At 43.8% G+C, this 18,758-nt stretch overlaps 2 pseudogenes; both read left to right on the top strand.

The window, feature by feature from the left end:
• The first annotated feature begins 8,953 nt into the window (after positions 1-8,953).
• On the top strand, positions 8,954-9,727 carry LOC130838759 (small glutamine-rich tetratricopeptide repeat-containing protein alpha-like; annotated as a pseudogene).
• Positions 9,728-16,102: 6,375 nt separating this feature from the next.
• On the top strand, positions 16,103-16,803 carry LOC130846148 (proline-rich protein 18-like; annotated as a pseudogene).
• Positions 16,804-18,758: the final 1,955 nt, after the last annotated feature.

Genomic DNA, 18,758 nt, shown 5'->3' with positions numbered 1-18,758 from the left:
TTGAGAAGAAAGTGTAGTCTGTCGTTTTTGGATGGAATGTCCTATAAATATCAATGAAGTCGAGATGGTCTAATGTGTCATTTAAAGCTTGTGTGTCTTTATTTATTTTCTGTTTGGATGATCTGTCCATTGATGTAAGTGGGGTGTTCAAGTCTCCCACTATTATTGTGTTACTGTCGATGTCCCCTTTTATAGCTGTTAGCATTTGCCTTATGTATTGAGGTGCTCCTATATTGGAGGGATAGATATTTACCATTGTGATATGTTCTTCTTGGATGGATCCCTTGATCATTATGTAGTGCCCTTCCTTGTCTCTTTTAATAGTCTTTACTTTCAAGTCTAATTTGTCTGATATGAGTATTGCTACTCCAGCTTTCTTTTGACTTCCATTTGCATGGAATATCTTTTTCCATCCCTTCACTTTCAGTCTATATGTATCCCTTGGTCTGAAGTGGGTTTCTTGTAGGCAGCATATATATGGGTCTTGTTTTTGTATCCATTCAGCCAGTCTGTGTCTTTTGGTTGGCGCATTTAATCCATTTACATTTAAAGTGATTATTGACATGTGTGTTCCAATTACCATTTTCTTCATTGTTTTGGGTTTGTATTTGTAGTTGTTTTCCTTTTCTTGTGTGTCCTACTTAGAGACGTTCCTTTAGCACTTGTTGTAAGGCTGCTTTGGTGGTGCTGAATTCTCTTAACTTTTGCTTGTCTGGAAAGTTTTTGATTTCTCCCTCAAATCTGAATGAGATTCTTGCTGGGTAGAGTATTCTTGGCTGTAGGTTTCTCTCTTTCAGGACTTTCAGTATATCCTGCCATTCCCTTCTGGCCTGCAGAGTTTCTGTAGAAAGGTCAGCTGTTATCCTGGTGGGTTTTCCCTTATATGTTGTTTGTTGCTTTTCTCTTGCTGCTTTTAATATTTTTTCTTTGTGTTTAATTGTCATTAGTTTGATTAATATGTGTCTTGGTGTATTTCTCCTTGGGTTTATTCTGTATGGGACTCTCTGTGCTTCTTGGACTTGGTGAATTATTTCCTTTCCCATGTTGGGGAAGTTTTCCACTATAACCTCTTCAAATATTTTCTCAGACCCTTTCTTGTTTTCTTCTTCTTCTGGGATGCCTATAATTCGAATGTTGGTACGTTTAAGGTTATCACTGAGGTCTCTGAGGCTGTCTTCTAGTCTTTTTATTTTTTTTTCTTTTTCCTGCTCTGTGGCATTTATTTCTCCCATTCTATCTTCCAACTCACTTATTCATTCTTCTGCCTCAGTCATTCTGCTGGTTATAGCATCTAGAGTATTTTTAATTTCAGTTATTTTGTTATCCATTGCTGTTTGTTTTTCTGAGTTCTTATGAACTGTTTCTTGTACTTTCTCTATTTTGTTATTGAGATTTTGTATCATTTTTACTATCATTACTCTAAATTCTTTTTCAGGCATTTTTCCTATTTCCTCCTCATTTATTTAGTCTTGTGGGTTTTTTTCCTGCTCCTTTGCCTGCATGGGGTTTCTTTGTTTCCTCATGGTTGTCCAAGCTTTTGGGGTTGCTTGTCCTGGTGATAGAGGTGTTTATAGAAGACTGTCCAAGCCTCAGACTAATGTCCAAGTATTGGATTAAACGAATATTCAGTCTAGGAAACACATACATGTATAAGACATTCAATTATTGAATCCATTAGGACATAAGGCTCTAGAAAGACCTGACAGAACCCCAGTGTGCTATCAGATATTCAAAGAGAAACCCAGCAGAAATTGACAACTGAAACAGAACAAATCAGAGACAAAAGCAAAAGCAAACAAACAACAAATAACACCCTACACATACAAACATCAATCCAGGGAGATTTTGTAAGCTAGGATCAAATATAGAAATGAGCTGGAGTACTACCAGAGAGAATGGAGATTCTCAGAATGTAATTAGACAACTGTACTAAGAACTAAGATAAAGACAAAAGCCTAATATTAATACCAAGGCAGTGCATCATCTGGAGAATAGAGCAAGGAGTCTGAGCAGACCGATAGTGTTGCTTATAAGTATGTTAAAATAAAATACACTTAAAATGGCTGGAAGAAAGGGGAACAGAAGAGCATAATGTGGTTGGAAATATGCAAAGGAAAAGAAAGGAATAGAAGTGTATAAAAGAAAGGGATGAAAGGAAAGTATGAAAGATATTTTGTCCGTACTACCAAAAACTTAGCTAGATATAGAAGTATATAAAAAGGCAAAAAAATAAATAAATAAATAAAAATAAATAAATAAATAAATAAAAAATATCCTTAAAAAATTATGTTGTAAAACTTGTAGATCCCTTAGGGCTAAGATCGTATTTAATAAATCAAAAAAAAAAAAAAGAGAGAGAGAGAGAGAGAGAAAGAAAAAAAGAAAAAAAATCCAGAACTGATCCCAGAATGGACCAGTTCAATAGGTATTGATACTACTATTTCTGTTTCCTTAGCGTCTCAGCTGTAAGTGTCCTTCTCCTTGCCTTGGGTTTTTTTTTTTTTTGCGTTATTCTGTGACCAGCAGAGGTTCCTTTATTGTTCGTCTGTAAGCCTCGGTGTGTGGGGAGGGAGAGGGTACAATAGTGGCTCCTTCTCCTGGGAGTGAGTGAGCAGTGGCGCACTGTTGTTTCAGTCAGGCTTGGAGGTGCCTGTTGCAGAGGGCGCTGGTGGCTCAGGTGTACACAGAAAGTCTTAGAGTTGGGCCTCTCTCGGGGTTTTTTCTTTTTGATGCTGGTTTTTTTTTTTTTCTCTCGGCAGCCTCCCTGCTGCTGGCGTTGCAAGGAGTTTTAATCTAGCCCCGCCTGAGCGCCTGAGGGTGCTTGTTATCCCTGAGCGCCTTAGGTGGCCGCAGGGCGTCTCTCCACTGCCTGTTGCAGAGGCACCGAAAGAGAGGGAGAGGCTATGCGCACGGCTCCTCCCCCCCGCCTGGGAGCCTGCAGCCTCCAGCCGCCATCATGGCCAGGCAGCTCTCAGGGACCGGCACTCCTCTCCGCGGACCTCCTCCCTCCTGTCCTCTCGGTCCGTCACCCTACCGGCAACAATGTTTCTCACCCTGAACCAGCTCTCCGGTTCCCACGCTCCCGCTCCTGGACCCTCCGTTCAGCCGCGGATCGATGTCTGGGTCCGGGAACGCTGAGCTGCGCTGTGGACCCTCCGTATGTTTCTCACTCCCTCCCGTCTGCCACAGCTCCGCCACTTCACCCTCTTTGAGCCCTCGTAGATGCCTCCCTACCGGCTATGTCGGGCTCCCCGCAGCCCTCTCTGGTGTCCGAGGCCGTCTGCTGGTGTTCAGCTGCTTCTCTGTGGGAATGACTGCGTCCTTCTGTGCATTCCCGATGCATCTGTTGAGAGGGATGCACTCCACGTCTCTCTACTTCGCCGCCATCTTTTTTATTGATATTCTTGATTTATTCATCTATTGTTCTCTTGGTTTTCTTTGAGCTGATTTAAAACAGTTTGTCTAAAGTCAATCTAGTAAGTCCAATGTCTGTGCTTTCTCAGGGATAGTTTCTGTTTATTTCTTCATGCATGTGACATACTTTCTTTTTTATTTGTAGGCGTCTTAATTTTTTTTTTAACTATACCTTTTGAATATTATAATTTAGTAACTCTGGAAATCACATTCTTTCCCTCCTCAAGGTTTATTTTTGTTAATTTCGGTGGGATGCAGCTGGGGTTGTTTGGGGTTTTTTGTGGTTGTTTAGTGACTTCTAGACTATTTTTGTAACTTCTTTATTTGTTATGTTTGTTCTCTGAAGTCTCTATACCTTTAGCATGTGTTCAGCTAATGATATTTTGACCACTAAGAGCCAAGAAACAGTTAGAAAGACAAAGGAAAATAAGCAGAGGAAGAAAGATAAAACAAACAAATGCTTCCAGTCTTTGCTGGTTGATTGTGTGCTGAGGCACTCTTTCAACATCTAGCTCTGCCTTACCCTTCACTTTCTGTTTGCGTGAGAAAGCAGCCAAAGCTGAAAGCTTAGGGTCTTCTCAAGCATTTTCTGAGTGTGTGTTTTGCCTTGACATGTATTGATGTGTGGGTTTCTAAATTCCCCAATATCAATGTCTGGTTTTGTATACCTACATTTCCAAAAAAAATCCAGCTCCTAGTTTTTCCTCCCAGGTTTTCAGGGATGGATTCAATTGTCCCAGATGGCTGTGGGTTTTTCATTTGCCTTACAATGTTTTTGAACAATGCTTGCCCCTCTTCTACCTTGAGTGATCTCTGAGTTAGGGGAAACAAAGTTAAAAGCCTTACATAGTTCTTTCAGGTGGCCCTCAGACAGGTTAGAGCAAAGAAACACAAGGACTGGGATCTCACACAGGAAAGGGCCATCATCTTCACAACTGATGCTGAGCTAGAAAGGGGTATGATGAAAGGGCAAGTACAAATGCCACAAAACTACCCTGTCACTTTTAAGTTACCTTTTTCTTGATTCAGTGTTTACTTGTTTGCTATAAGCTTCTGACTATTTTCCAGACTTCTGAAAAAGTTGATTCTGATAGTTTTTGCTTGACTTTTCAGTGTTTCTGCAGAGTAATAGGTCCATGGAGCTGCCTATTCTGCCATTTACTCTGATGTCACCCTTGTTTATGTCTCCTCTTCCTCCTTCAATTTTAACAGTTCTTTGTGTATTTCATAATATTAGTTCATTATCTGATATATAGTAAATATTTACTCCCAATTTGTATTCTGAATTTGCATTTCTTTTTAAAAAATATTTTGGGTTATAGAGTTTGTTATTATTTTAATTTATCACTAAAAAAATCTCATCTGTTTCTAGTGTCATAGTTAGAAAAATTTCCCTTACACTCAGGATTTTTAGGAATTCACTCATATTTTGTACCTATATTTGTGTATCCTCATGTTTCACATTTGTATCTCAGATCTATTGGTAGTTACTTCTCATGTGTCATACCAGAAAGGAGGTCAAATTCACTAATATTACCTACAGAATTTTAACCGCAGTATTCATGAGTAATATTGGCCTGTAATGTTTGTTCTTGTATTATTTTTATTTAATTAGGGTACAATTTTACACTGTTTCATGAAAAACAAATTGGAAGTAATTTTCATTTTTCAATTCTTTGGAACAATTTGTTTTTAGTGAAACTGATTTCCAAATGTTTTGTACAGTTATCTGTGAAACCATTTAAACCTGGTGTGTGTGTATATGTGTGTGTGTGTGTGTGTGTATTTTATAATTCCTTGATAAATATCTGTATTATTTCTGTGGAAATTAGTGTTTTAAGTGTTATATTTCTACTGCAGTCAGTAGTAGTTAAATGAATTTTCCAAGAATATTATCCATTTCATACAGCTTTCAAGTTTGTTTACTCAGATGTGAACATTGTTTTTAGTGATTTTTTGTTGATTATTAATCATTATTTTCACTTATTATTTATCTACTTTTGTGCTTTATTTCTTCTTATCCTTTATTAAACTATCTAATGGATTGTCTAATTTGCAGATTTTTTTAAAAAACAAGATTTTTGATTTACTGATTTGATGTACATTTTTGTTTAATTTACTAATTTTTACTTTTATTTTGTTTTTTCCTTGTTTACTCTTTTTTTAAAATTTGAGATGGCAATTTAATTCACTTCTTTGATTCTTTTGTTTTTAATCAATGTATGTGTATATGACTCTGGATTTTTCTCTGATCACTGCTTTAACTATATCTCATTTATCTTGGTATGTACTGCTTTATCATCAGTATTTAGGAAATTAATTTGTTTTTTCTCTGTATTTCCACTTTCATCCTAGTATTGATTAAGTGCAAGTTTCTAAATTTCAGGATTATTCATCTTTTGTTTCTCAATTTTATTTTCAACTTCTAGTTTCACTGCATTGTTGTAAAGACCCCAGGACTTGATTATTTTCAGTGGTAAATTCTACCCAAAATTTAGAGAATTAATGCCAACCTTTCTAAAACTCGTCCCAAAAAATTGAAGAAGAGGGAATGAATACTCCCAAACTTATTTTATAAAGCCAGAATTACCCCGCTACCAAAGCCAGATAAGGACACTACAAGAAAATAAAACTACAGGCCAATATTATTGAAGAATATAGATGCAAAAAACTCTCAACAAAATATCAGCTGACTGAAATCAACAGCACATGAAACTGAAAAGCTTATGCATAACAAGGGAAACAGTCAAAGACTGAAAGGCATCTGTAGAAAAGGAGAAAATATTTTCATAGCATAAGTCTGATAAGGGGTTAAAATCCAAAATACATACAAATTCATTCAACTCAATAGCTAAAAACAAAACAAAACAATTTTTTAAAAAACTGATTAACATTGGGCAAAGGACCTGAATAGACATTTCTCCAAAGCAGACCTACAAATGGCCAGCAAGTACATGATAGTGAAGAAAGGGTGAAGGATGTGAGGAAAAGGGGATCCTGTTACACTGCTGGGGGGTATGCAAGTTGGCGTAGAGAGTATAGAAAACAGCATGGAAGTTTCCCCCAAATTAAAACTTTACCTACCATATGACCCAGCAATTCTTCTGGATATTTATCCACAGGAATTAAAATCAGGATCTTTAAGAGAGAACTGCACTTTTATTTTCACTGCAGCATTATTCACAGTAGCCAAGACACATAAACAATCTAAATGTCTATCAGTGAATGAATGGATCAAGAAAATGAGGTATGAACATAAATGGAATGTTATTCAGCCCCAAAGAAGAAAGAACATTTTGTCAGCTGTGATTATAGGCGTCGCAGTAAGTCAGTCTGAATGCAAAGCATTCACTGTAGCACACAATCTACGAAAAGCGGCACAATTTGTTTTATTTTGTTTTTTGGATCTTTTTTCTGTCTGTTTCTGTTTGTTTGTTTTTAGGAGGAGAGGAAAGATTTTCTGGAGCAGTTTTGAAAGACAAAAAGCATTGCTATTCTCTCCTCTCCACCATGCCTTCCCAGGTGCTGTTTTTGTTCTTTTTTCTGTTGTTGTTGGTGTGTCTCATTTAGTAACCAAAATCTGATGCACTACCCCTATCAGTCTTCTCCTTTTTTTATCCAGACCTTTCGTCCAGGAGGATAGTACACAAGAATGACAAAATGTTTACATGAAAACGTTTTTATATAAGTTAACCAGAAAAATTCATTATGTTTACAAATTCATTAGCATAAAACAGTATTTAAAAGATTTCAGAATGGGTTTACTTAACATCCCATGTTTCGTTGCTTCATAGTCATTCTAATCTTCCATTTTTTAATACTTCCTCTCTTTAGAAAGATGATATGTCTTCCACGCCTTTGGCATCTTTTGCTTGGAGTCTCTTAATTTTCTCTTCTTTCTCTCTTCACCCATAACTTGCAGTGATGATGGATGTATCACTCGTATCTCAATTGAAATTTGTTTCTTGTCTACTCACAGATAACTTGAGATTTATGATATTCTCTCTCTCCTAGAAATGACAAGGCAAAGTAGTTAATTGTGATGAAGTCCAACTTTATTATTATTTTTTTGTAGCTTGTGCATTTGGTATCACACCTAAGAAGGTCTTGCGTAATCCAAGGTCATAAAGATTTATTCCTAGTGTTTTTTTACCAGTGTTTCATAGTTTTAGTTCTTATATTTATGCCTATGACCCACTGGGAGTTAATTTTGTGTATTGTATAGGGGAAAGGGTCCAACTTTACTCTTTTGCAGCAACGACTTACCTTAAGAAGAGTTTTATGTTAGTTTGTTAAGTGACTTATAGTAAGAGTTATGCTTAACCAGTATAGCATGTCTCAAAATCAACGTCTAAGATTTTAATTATGAGTAATGAAAATGTAGCTTGTATTAAATGATAATTTCCACTGATATCAACTATTAAGTTTGGACAAAAAATAAAAAGCAACTATTTGAAGACAATGGAAAGTAACTCAAATCTGGCAGAAACTAGATAGGAGTCAGCCCCTGAGAGAAGGCTGTATATAGTTTTTGTCTTAGGGAAATCCCTTATTTATACAGCATATAGTAACTAAAAGTCAAGGAGAAAATTGAATTCTTAAAGGCCTGTAGAACCAGAGGATGGAGTTTGGGGACTGCAAGAGGGACCAAAAGATGAGAAGAGAAATTCAATAAATGAGGGACCCTCAGTAATGGTAGTCTCAAATTTTGTTTATAACCTCTCAAATCTTTGGCTCTCCCATAAACTGCAGATAAATGTGCAGCTGAGATTACTAGTGAAAAGTAAAAGCTGATAGGCTGAGATGTTGAGCAGTTTGAGCAAGGCAGACAGAATTTGGAACATAAGCCCAGCCACACTGAGTGCATGCTAGAACAAGAATCAGTTCTCTCCAGAGGAAGATAATGGAATCTATACTCTGTACAATGCTGTTATAAATATACTCAAAGACTTAAAGAACAATAGAGTCGAAATGAATAAAAAGATGAGAAATAGCAGAGAAGTGAAAAACATAAGAAAGAACCTAATGGAAATTCTAGACTAGCTACATGGCCAACTGAATATTGGTAAAAGTAAGTTAAAATCAAGATAGAGCAATGGAAATTATCTTGTCTGAATAAGTGAAGAAGAAGATTAAAAGATATGAAGTGAGCCTAAGCGGACTTTGGAACAATATCAAGCAGTCTAACATAAGTGTAAATAGAGTCTCTGAATAAAAGGAAGGAGAATGGAGAAAAAAAATTGCTCGGTTAATGCCTTAAAATCTCCCAAATTTGGTACAAATCAAATGACTTACATATCCAAACAACTCAGTGAAATCCAAGTGGGGATATACATATATAAAGAAAACAACATCTCAGCATCTAATAGTCAAACTACTGAAGACCAAAGATAAAGAGAATTCTGAAAAGGAGCAAGAGAAAAATAACTCATTACTTGTGTCACACAAATCATAAGAATGATGATTGATATCTCATTAGAAAAATATTCGGCTGCCTAAAAGATCCTGAAGCTCCAGGCCTGTCTCCTCCTGTCTCAGGATGGATGACAAGAAGCGCCTGGCCTACGCCATCATCCGGTTCCTGCAGGACCAGCTCCGGGTCGGGGTGGGGGGAGGGGGGAGCTCTCGCTGAACACCCAGGAGAGCTTGGAAGTCACCATCCAGTGCCTGGAGACTGCTTTTGGGGTGATGGTGGAGGACAGCGACCTCGCGCTCCCCCAGACTCTCCTGGAAATATTTGCAGCGGCTGCGCGGGCAAGGAGATGCCCTCGGATCTGAGGAGCCCCCAGCGAACCCCGCCTTCGGAGGAGGACTCGGTGGAGGCATCTGCATAGACACTTCCTACAGCGAGGCCTCCGGCAGGATGCGCCTGGCGCTGTCCAGCCTGAACAAGCACATGGAGGCCGTGGCCTGCTACAGGAAGGCCCTGGAGCTGGACCCCAACAGGAGACCTACACGTCCAACCTCAAGGTGGCGGAGCTACGGCTGAGAGAGGCGCCCAGCCCAAGGGGGAGGCGTTGTCAGCTTCGACATCGCGGGCCTGCTCAACAACCCCAGCTTTATGAGCAGGGCATCAAACCTCATGAGCAACCCCCATGTTCAACAGCTCGCGTCTGGCATGATTTCCAGCGGCCACAACCCCTTGGGGACTCCCGGCACCAGCCCCTCGCAGAACGACCTGGCCAGCCTCATCCAGGCGGGCCAGCGGTTCGCTCAGCAGATGCAGCAGCAGAACCCACAGTTGACAGAACAGCTCCGAAGTCAGATCCGGAGTCGGACCCCCAGTGCCAGCAACGACGACCAGCAGGAATGACCGCCCCGCTCCCCAGTGCCATCGGGTCCTTCCCGGCCCACTGGAAGCCTTCTCGCATTTTTCCGTCTCCTCCCATTGGCCCGCCCACGAGAGAAAAAGAAATTGGACCTGCATGTTGAGGGATTTTTATTATTTTCCTGTTTTTGCCTCCGCCCTCCCCTCCTTTTTTGTGCTCTGTCACGGCCCTCAGACCCTTCTGGAAACAGAGCCCCAAGCTGTGAGCGCAGACCAGCACCACCTCCCCCCAGCCCCTGAAACCCCACTTACTACAGTGTTTCCTAGAGGATGGTGGGGTGGGCGGGGTACTCCGGTGAGAAGCGCCCCTGAGGATGCCACGCCCCCAGCACCTCCCGCAGCCCCGCCCCCGCCGTCTGTCTTCAGGGGCCGCCCAGCCCCACGAAGCCGCTTTCTGAGCCGGCCTTGGCCGCCCCGGCCGCCCCCCGCTCGGACGAGCTCCCCGCCAGCCGGCCCGGCCCTCGGACCCGGGTTCTTGCACGAGGAGCTGCGGCTGCAGGTTCCCGGGGGGCGGACCCTCCCGGCGCCCCGTCTCCCTGCGCCCGGCGGGGCGGAGCGGGCAGCCTGGGGGGCGGGACCGTGTCCGGGACTCTCTTCCAGGCGCGCGTGTGGATGGACGCGGGGCTGCTCTCCACGCCCTCTTCCCAGGGCTCGCGACCGCCCGCCCGCGAGGGGTGCCCGCACCGCCTCCGGCCCGGCCGCGGGTCCCGGCCGCCGCCCTCCCGCGCCCAGGGCGTCCCGCTGGCCCGGCGCCTCTGCGGCCTCGGCGGGCCCTCCTCCCCTGGGGGCGGGCGCTGCAGGGGCCCCGGGGCCCCCCGCCTGGGCCTGAGACCGCCGGGCAGCCCCCGTGGGCGTCCCGGCGGCCCGGGGCGGGGAGGAGAGGCCGGTGGGCGGCGGGGCGGCTGGGGGCGCCCTGGGCTGTGGGGCCGCTGCGAGGGGACCCCGCGCCACGTGTGCAGGTGACTAGGAGGGGGTCGCCGCCAGCCCCCCGCGGTCTGGCACACGTCTGGGGACACGTGTCCTAACTCCTGCGTGCTGGCCGTGGTGACAAGCGTCACATAATGTGTGGGGAATAGACATCGTGACCTCAAAAAAAAAAAAAAAAAAAAAGGCCAAAAGGTAATAGAATGGCAACTTCAAAATGGTGACAAGAAAAAAAAAGCTGTCACCATAATTGTATGTCTTCCAATAATATCTTTTATAAATAAAGGTGAAGTTGGTTATTCTCAGATATGAGAAAATGTCACTGCCAGCAAGACTTCTCTATAATAGATACTAAAGGAATTTAACAAAAATTATTTTGGCCGTGCCATGTGGGATCTTAGTTCCCTGACCAGGGATCAAACCCATGCCCCGCCCCCCACCCCGCACTGGAAGCACATAGGCTTAACCACTGGACCACCAGGGAGGTCCCTAAAGGAAAGTTTTTAGGTTAAAAGGAAAGGATATGAAATGGAAACTATGTCTTTAGAAGGGAATGAAGCACATCAGAAATGGTAAATATGTGACTGGTTAATTTCTTTAAATGATATCTCAGTATTTAAAGCGAAAATCATAACGTCCTATTGTGGGGTTTATAATGTATGTAGATGTAATAAATGTGACAGAACTATTATAATTGGGTATTTTAACAGACATCTTTCAGTAATCGATATAAGTAAACAAAATTCAGAAAAACATAGATGATTTGAACAGTGACATTTATCACCTTGACCTAGTTGGCAATTATACTATACTCAACAGGAGCAGAACACTCCTGTGAGAGCACAGGTAATGTTCACTAAGGTCATAAAGAGAATCTAAAAACACCTTCAAGATTTGCACCTTAACACAGTTTGTTCCCTGATCACAACGTAATTAAATCAGAATGGTTTCTGTATGTAATGGTTTCTGTAATATATGTATAGAAAAGCCCAAGTATATTAAAATTAAGCATCATATTTCTGAATATTTTCCGGGAAGAACTTACAAGGGAGAGTGGAAAGTATTTTGAACTTAATTATAATAAAATTACAAAGTAAAATTTGTTATGCAACTAAAGCATTACTTAGAAATTTAGTGTTGTGATTAGAAAAGAAAAAAGAAATATTATAGATAAATCAATGAAATAGAAAATACACAAAATACATTAAATTTATGTATGAGTCTGGGTTCTTCAGAGAAACAGACCAATAGGGATGTGTGTGTGTGGTGTATTTATTTTAAGGAACTGGCTCATATAATCGTGGCAAATGCAAAATCTAGCAGACTGGAGACCCAAGGAAGGGTTGATGTTGCAATTTGAGTCCAAAGTAGTCTGGTGGCAGAATGCTGTGTTCCTCAGGAGGTGTCAGTATTTTTCTGTTAAGGCCTTCAACTGACTGGATAAACCAACCCACATTATATAGGGTAGCCTGCTTTGCTCAAAATCTATTGATTTAACTGTTACTCTCATCTAAAAACTACTTTCACAGCAAGATCTAGACTGGTGTTTGAGCACATATCTAGGTCCTGTGGCCTAGCCAAGCTGCAAATTAACCATCACAATTAACTGAGTCAAAAATTGAATTTTGACGCTGTGGTTAGAAAAGATCTCCTTATTTCCATCCTGTAGACAATTCATACTTACACACACAAATACCATTAAAACAATTGTTTCAGTTTGAATTGCATTTTTAGAGATTGCTATTTTAAGTTAATTTAATTTTAAATTATGTAAAATCATTTACATGATTTCAAAGTCAAAACTGCAAAATATTCAGAAATGTCTAGCTTTTATTCCTGTCTCTTACCCAGTTTCCTTCTTCCTCAAGAAAACATTTAAATATTTTATTTAAAATACATAAGTGTTTATAAAATATATATTTATAATTACACATACATATAAAGCTAATATGTGCATCTCTATTTTAACACAAAAATTAGCATACCAGAGACATTCTTCTTCACCTTACTGTTTTCACTTAACATGCCATATAGGTTCCTCCAGAACAGTATTTAGAGATATTTCCCACATTTTTATAGTTGCTTAATATTTCATTGCATATAATTTATGCACATAATTTATGCAATCCTTACTGATTGCCATTTGGGTATTTTCTGTTCTTTTTCTGTTAAAGGCAATACTTCAACAAGTAACCTGGTGCATTGGTTATTCTGTATTTTCTTCCATGTATCCTTAGGGTAGAATTAGGGTTGCTGGGTCAAAAGTTAGTAGCATGGTAATATTTGGAGATGTTATCTTGCCAAGATGTTACACTGTTTTGTATTCTCATCAATAATGCATATGAGTGTCCCTTTTCTGTACAGTTTAACCAATAGGCTGTAATATTAAATATTGATGTCAGATATTTGATGTCATATAGGCCAAAAGTGATATTTCAGCTTTGTTTTACTCTGCATATATCTTTTTTTTTTTAAAGCTCTTTATTGGAATATAATTGCTTTACACTGTTTTGCCAGTTTTTGAGTTACACCAAAGTGAACCAGCTGTATCCATACATATATCCCCAAATCCCTTCCCTCCCGCAACTCCCTCCCTCTCTATCCCAGCCCTCCAAACCATCACCCACCATGGAGTTGATCTCCCTATGTTATTACTCTGCATATATCTTAATGTGGAAGACTGAACTTTTTTCACGTATTTAAGGTTTCTTTTTATCTCCTTATATATGAACTGTAAATTCATATATTTTGCCAATTTTTCTATGTCTGTGTTTTCTTAAGTTCTTTTTTTTATTTTTTTATTTTTTTTCTTTCGATCTTTATTGGAGTATAATACCTTTACACTGTTGTGCCAGCTTCTGCTGTACAACAAAGCAAGTCAGCTGCATTTATACATATATCCCCATATCCCCTCCTTCTTGAGCCTCCCTCCCACTCTCCCTATCCCATCCCTCTAGGTCTTCACCAATCATAGCGTTGATCTCCCTGTGTTATGCAGTTGCTTCCCACTAGCTGTTTTACATTTGGTAGTGTATAAATGTCACTACTACTCTCTCACTTTGTCCCAGCTTCTCCTATCCCTCTTCCCGTGTCCTCAAAGGAAGTTCTTTTAAAACTATAGCTCTGTTTTTTGTGATGTGAGTTGTAAATACTTTCCTCTAGAATCTCACGTATCTTTTTTACTTTTCTCAGTTTTATCATGCATTTAAATATTAATTTTATGTAGTTAATATTATCTATTTATCATATTCATAGATTGTGAAGATATTAACTTATGTTTTCTTACAATAGTTGTATAGTTTAAAAATTATTTATTCTTTAGTTTATGTAGAAATTGTCCTGGAACACGGCAGGAGGAATAGATGCACTATATCTTTCCCATATGGCTATCCAGTTATTCCACCATCACATTAACAGGTCCTTTCTCCACTGACTTGAGATATTATCTCATATACTAATTTTCTTATGTGTTCTTAACTTATTTATGGAGTTTCTATTCTTTTTTTTTTCCCTAAAGTAAACATAATTTTGACTGTCATCATTTGATCTCCTTTCTCTATTACTTCCAGTCACACCTTAAAAACCATATTCCTTTCTTACTTAGAATATTTAATCTTCAGTTTTAGCCTGGTTCAGTGATTCTTTCTGGGGAGAGGAGTTATTTATCAGAATCATGTACCAAGCTTTCTGTCAACCTGTATTTCCCTCTACTTCTATCTTAAATCTTTGGTGTGTCTTCTCAGGATGGTGCAGTATATGTACATGAGAACATGCCTGCACATGAGTACACACGCTTCCCCCTCACAACAGCAATGCCCCCAAAGGTCATCTGTTGATATGGGAATGTGTCCTAGCCCTCAAGGATGCTGGGAGGAAGTGAAGGTTGAGAACTTTTGGTTTGCTCACATATAGGATTTATATGACAGTGATAATAGTACTTAATAGTTATTGAGTCCTGAAAATATGCCATAAAGTGTGATATTTATCTGATTTATATCTGGTGTCTTATTATCCCTCATAATAATCATATAATTATGTCGCTTTTGGAAACTGAAGCTTAGGAAAGTTAAACAGTGTGCTCAAAGTCATGATTAGTAAGGGGCAGGTAGAGTTGAACCCATCTCTTTTCGACATCAAAGCCTGTGCTTGTAAAAGCTAACCATAAAAACTGAGAATGGACTTGAGGACACAGGGTTGCGGGGACAGCGAAGGGGAAGCTAGGACGAAGTCAGAGAGTAGCATAGACATTTACTACCAAATGTAAAATAGATAGCTAGTGGGAAGTTGCTGTATAACAAAGGGAGATCAACGCCATGATGGGTGATGCTTTAGAGGGCCAGGACAGGGAGGGCAGGAGGGAGTCACGGGAGGGAGGGGATATGGGGATATATGTATAAATACAGCTGATTCACTTTGGTGTACCTCAAAAACTGGTACAAGAGTGTAAAGCAATTATATTCCAATCAAAAGCTTAACAGCAACAACAAAAAAACTGACATGGATGGATCCAAATGTTAACTGTGTGCCAACATGCCGCTGAGAGACTTGAATTTCTCTAAATACTTTTTACTATGTATGGGCTGTTGTTGTATCCCACACATGACACAGGCCTACAGGACAAATGCTATGTGGGCGGCCGCGTGCTTCCCGTCCTTCTTGGTGATACACTTATGGATTATGGGTTGTTACAATGATAGTCGTGAAACTGTTATAATGGGAGGATTTTCTTTTTTAAACCTCCTAAAAGTTGACATATGCGTCCTTATCATTCAGCATGTGTTGGAGGTGGGTGTGTGGCAGTTGCTTTTTGATGTTTTTAGGGAACATGAGCTAAATAGAAATTTTTTAAAAATCCTAAGTCAACCTAGTTTCTATCCTTCCCTCTTCTACCCTCAGGACCATTCAGGAAGGCACAGGAGTGTACAAATATTAGCATATTTATGCCTTTCATTGTTATGGGAATTCGTGAGATCATATTTTCAAAGTCAGATATTAACTTTGCATCTGTATTAAAAATATAACAATTGGGAGGTTGTTAAAGAATAAATTGAGGCTGTGTATGTGAATGTTCTTTGATAGTTGATAAAGAATATGAAATGGTGGGGAGGCCCAGTGGGTCGTGACACGCGCCAGGCGCCGCGGCTCCTCGCCCCGCCGCGTCCTGGGCCTCCGCGCGCGGCTCCTCCTCCCGCCGGCGCGTCTGATTCGGCGTGGACCCGGCGGCCGGTGCTGGCCCGGCCGAGGCGGGCGCGGAGCCGCGAGTCCGGGCAGAGCCCAGGGCCCCGGAAGGAAGGAAGGGAGGGAGCGAGCGAGCGAGCAAAGAGGAAGGAGGGGTGCCTTGGCGTGAAGCCCGGGGCGCGGGCGCGAGGACGTGAGGATGCCCGAGATGCCGCGGCCGGTCCGAGGGCGCTGACGAGCCGCTGGCGCGGCCGCACCATGCCCTTCCCGCCCGCGCCCGCCCCCCGGGGGCCCCCGCCTGCGCCCCGCCCGGGCCCTCGCCGCCCGCCGCGGAGAAGAAGAGACGCCCCACCCCCCCCGAGCGACCCCTCGGGCTGCTGTCCAGCTCCTGGCCCTCCGCCACCCCGAAGCGGCCGCCGGCCCGCAGCGCCGCGCCCCGCCCGCGACCCCGAGCGCGCCCCGGCCCGTTGGCTCCGCAGACGGCGCCGCGGGGACCGCGGGGGGCTCGGGGGCCGGGCCCGACGCCGCCCTGTGCTTCTCCCTGAGCCTCACGCCCGAGGCCGTCCTGGTCGTCCAGCGGCGCCGCCTGGAGAAGCAGCTGCAGGCGCGGCCCCGTCGGGCGGCCCCCGCGCCCCCCCGCCGACGCCCGGCGCCCGCTCGCCCCCGGTTCCCGGCCCGGGCCTCGGGCCTCGGGCCTCGGCCGCCGCCCGCCCTTGCCCGGCGGCCTGCAGGGCCCCGACCCCGGCCCGAGGCCCGCCGACCCGCGCCCGCTGCTCAAGCTGTCGCTGCTCAAGGAGCGGCGCAAGCACGACGACGTGGAGTACGAGGAGGAGGCCGCGGCGGCCGACGAGGGCCCGGTGCGCCAGTGCACCGAGTGCCTGCGCAGCGTGGAGTCGGCGGCCGCCGCGCGCTACCGGTCGGGGCCCCGGGACGCGCTGCCGCACCTGAGCTCGCTGTGACCGCGCCGCGGAGATCCGGGCTCGCCGACGCGCGCGCACCGCCCGGAGCCGCGGGGCCCACGCGGGACGCGGCCCGCCTGGTGCTCGCCCTGCCCCGCGCCCGGGCCTGCCCCCACGGCTCTGCCTTCTGCACCTGCTGGCCTCTTCCGCGCCCGCGGGTGTCCTCGGGGCTCGCGGTGGGGGGTGAGCGGGGGTGGAGATGCCTCTCCGCCCCCGCCCCTGAGGTTCGCGTAGGTCCGGAGCCCCTCTGCCTGGAGCCGGGCCCTGTCTGCGGGTGTCGCCCTGCGGGTGCAGCGTGCCTGGTGCCCTGGTCCGAGCAGCGGGTGACAGCCAGGTGCTGGGGCACCGGTAGGGTGGCCGTCTGGTGCAGAGCTGGACGCGGTGCTGCATGTACGACCTTGTTTCGCCTGAGTAGGAAAGACGTCTCCGGGACTTGGAAAGTCTGGGGACTCCAGTGAACCGAACTTCCCAGCGGGATGGGGGCGGGAAGTGACCACCAGGAAGGTCTGCCTGGTGAGTGGGTGCTGTGATGGGCGCTCTGCGGTCACAACACTGACTCATGGGGGCTTGCGAGCCCACGCACACACTTACACACTCACACACTCACACGTGCTTCCCTTCATGCACACGACTCCTCTCACACTCCCGTACTTGTGCTCTCGTGGACACTTGTACACCTCACATTCGTGCTTGTGCGTGCACATGTGCTGACACATCCTCACACTCACACTGGGTCACATGTGTGTTCCCGCCCACAGTGCTGTCTCCACTCGCACCTCACACACACACACACACAGACTTTCTGCAGCGTGGCTGCGGGCATTGTTTTCAGTGTCTGGGTAAGGTGTGAGCAGAGCAAGGCTCAGCTTCTGGAACATGCGTCCTCTGCATCTGAAGAGCGGCTCACAGATGTCTTTTGTGCTGCAGAAAGGAAGCGTAGCCAGAAGGAGAGGGCACAGTGCAGAGAGCTGGACCCGGACGCCAGTCAAGGGGTGCCGGCCAGAGAGCCACTTGTGTAGGGAGACGGTGGGCGTGCAGGACAGTTGTGTGCTTTCAGTATTTTTAATCACTGTTGAAAAGCAGTGACACGGTGGCTTTGTACAGTTGTATATGGTGGTTTGAAAAAGGAACTTTTTATTATTTGAGTAAAGAGTAAGACTCCTCTGCCTTTTAGGAGTCATCCTCTTCCCCACTAACTCGAGGCTGATTTCTAGAACGTTCCTCCATGCCCCTGAGTCTGTTTAACTCGAAGGTAGAGAAGGCGGAAGATGTTATAATCAGATGAAGCTGGTTATAGAAGAGTGTAATGTATTACCTCAATTTCTGACTTTTCTAAAAGTTAACTAGTTTAATGTTTATCTCATTAGACTTTAATGCGTCAAGTCTTGATTATATTTTACATTGAAGCCTTACATTTTTAAAAAACAATTTTGTATTTTTCTTGTGGAGAACTTTGCTCTAATCGCTCTCGTGCCAGGCACAAATCTAGATAGACATGAAGGATCTCATTTTGTGCAAGCTAGATCAGCCACCAGATGAGATGCAAAACCAAACCCCCCACCCCCCCAATAGCTTGCCTCCTGTTTAAATGCACAGAGCTAGAGTGTCTTCTATTTTAAATGAGTGTATAATACCAGAGGGGCAAACTCAGCACTCCTGCGAAGGTGACATTAAGACACGTGTCCCCTGAATGCTGCGGCTGCCCCCGGTGGAGTCTGCAGAGTTGGGTCCTGGGGGAGGAACGAAAGCTCATTCTGGATGCCACCAGCAGGTTGAGAGTGAACTGTGAGTTCAAGGTGGGCAAGGTCGAACTTGGTCTCATTTGCACTTAGTGTAAATACCAGTGATTGAGAGACCCAGGGTCCTGCCCATCGTGACAATAACAGCATTTTAAAGACTTTCCTAAAGGAATTGATGTTTGCGGAGCGTCTTTTTGCATCGTCCGTGTGTGTCTC

The sequence above is a fragment of the Hippopotamus amphibius genome, chromosome 1, assembly GCF_030028045.1.
Source record: "Hippopotamus amphibius kiboko isolate mHipAmp2 chromosome 1, mHipAmp2.hap2, whole genome shotgun sequence".
NCBI classification, from domain to species: Eukaryota; Metazoa; Chordata; class Mammalia; order Artiodactyla; family Hippopotamidae; genus Hippopotamus; species Hippopotamus amphibius.
The sequence above is the reverse complement of the archived record's forward strand: the minus strand, read 5'-3'. Positions and strand labels throughout refer to the sequence as shown.